The sequence below is a fragment of the Arvicanthis niloticus genome, chromosome 27, assembly GCF_011762505.2.
Source record: "Arvicanthis niloticus isolate mArvNil1 chromosome 27, mArvNil1.pat.X, whole genome shotgun sequence".
In the NCBI taxonomy this organism is placed as follows: Eukaryota; Metazoa; Chordata; class Mammalia; order Rodentia; family Muridae; genus Arvicanthis; species Arvicanthis niloticus.
In genome coordinates, this window is record NC_133435.1 from 22285734 (window position 1) to 22287720 (window position 1987).

The window sequence follows — 1987 nt, forward strand, 5'->3', positions numbered from 1 at the left end:
GTGTCCAAGCACAGGAACTCTTCTGAGAACCGAAACATGGAATAGATTTGGTAATTCAAGCCTGACTGAATACAAAAAAGTAAAAACAAACAGGAACGTCTCCTTCTGAGGGAAAAAAAATTAGAACAAACAAACAGATCAAACAAAGAGTCACTTTAGCACAGTTGGACTTGGATCTGACAGGATCACCCTGATCCAGCTTTAGGAAGAGCTGAAACGGAAGGGACATCAGAGGCGGAGGGAGGAGGGGAAGGACAGAAGGTGCCGATCATGAGGGAAACCCATGTGCATGGTTTCCTTTGGGATCTGACCCATCTCAAGGCTGACAGTGTGTGCCAGTCCTGACTATCTAGTCAATTACAAATAACTGCCTGAGTTTACCTGCAAAACACCCCAAGCCTGGGACTTGGTATACAGTGGAGTTCAAGGGACAGACTCCAAATAGCTAGACCATAGACCGTGGTGAAAAACAGGCTGCTGTTGGAGGTTCTACTACATCTCAGTAGTGGTAGTAGTAATTAACGTCTTAGTCATCACATCTACTGCTGTGATGAAGCACCATGACCAAAAGCAACATGGGAGGAAAGGATTTATTTCATTCACAGTTCCATAGAATAGTTCATCATCAAAAGCAGCAAGGATACAAACCTGGAGGCAGGAGCTGGTGCAGAGACCATGGAGGGTGCTGCTTACTGGCTTGCTCCCCAAGGCTTGCTCAGCCTGCTTATAGAACTCAGGACCAACAGCCCAGGGGTGGCACCATCCATGATAGACTGGGCCGTCCCTAATCAATTACTAATTAAGAAAATGCCCCACAAGTTTGCCTACAGTCCAACCTTATGAAGGCATTTTCTCAAGTGAGGCTCCCTCGTCTCTGATGACTTGAGCTTATGTCCAGTCAACATAAAACACCCTCCACTGAAACAGAAGCACTTGTTGGCTACAGGAAGGGGAGGGGCAGAGGAAGAATAATGCAACACTCGTTTAAAAATATAAAATTTATTCATAGTCAGTAAGACAGTTCACTTTCTATACAGGGCTGCTCTCGAGCTAACAGCCTCAAGAACTCACAGCAGTAATAGATTGCTATCAAATACAGCTCCTGCTATTTATTGGACTTGGAGAATGCTTGTTTCCCCTTTTTAAAATGTTAAGGCTCAGTTTCGAAAAGGTAGTTATACCATTTAGTTTCCTGCTGACAAGGCTGGGGAGTTTGGGGCTAAACCGCTACAGGGAGTTGGGGGTAGGGCATAGCTCGCTTTTGCATCCTGCAGAGATTTGTGATTCTTTTTTTATAGGCTCCTTCCCTTGGGGAAAAAAATCATTTTATTACAAAAAAAAACAAACAAAACAAATAACAATCACAAGACAAAAGAAATCTTTGGCATACAAACAAGAAAAGCTAACAGTGCTTTTTCCACTGTGGCTGGATGAAATGTGTTGTGGGAACAAGCATCTGACCAATCAGCACCGCTCCTCGCGGTTCTTAAATGAATCTGACCAATCAGCACTGCTTCTACACGGTTCTGAAAAGAATCTGACTAATCAGCAAGTGGTTTCCCAACACCTGAGGAAAAATAATCTCCATCCCATTCCTTTCAGATCAGGTAACCAAAAATTTGTCATTTCCCTAAAAATAATCCCCCACTGTTTTTTCAACCTGGTAGCAGAATGAAACCGTGATGGGAATGCATTATGGTATGATGACGTCACTATGGTACTGAAGTTAACACCTAGGTGTGGTTATACATGCCTGTAATCCTAGCACGTGGGAAGTGGATGGAGCCAGGACAGTCAGTTCCTAGCCAAGCTTGGCTACATAGTGCATCTGAGGCCAGCCTGGGCTATATAAATAAGACACTGTCTTTAAATAAGAATAATAATATAAAGATTAACGAAAGGGAAATCAAATTAAAGAGTTCGGAGTCGTTATTGAGAATTATCCTATTAACATGTTCCAAACATACTCTAGAAGCACTTTTTCTCC

The 1987-nt window shown here is 42.9% G+C and overlaps 1 protein-coding gene across 3 annotated transcripts in view; it reads right to left on the reverse strand.

Moving 5' to 3' along the window:
• Positions 1–983: 983 nt before the first annotated feature.
• Positions 984–1987, reverse strand: part of Gpat3 (glycerol-3-phosphate acyltransferase 3) — a 52510-nt gene continuing 51506 nt past the window's right edge. For all 3 annotated transcript variants that reach the window (XM_076926353.1, XM_076926351.1, XM_076926352.1), the window contains one exon: positions 984–1987. This exon is cut by the window's right edge and continues 387 nt beyond it. The gene's annotated coding sequence lies outside the window, so the exon portion shown is untranslated.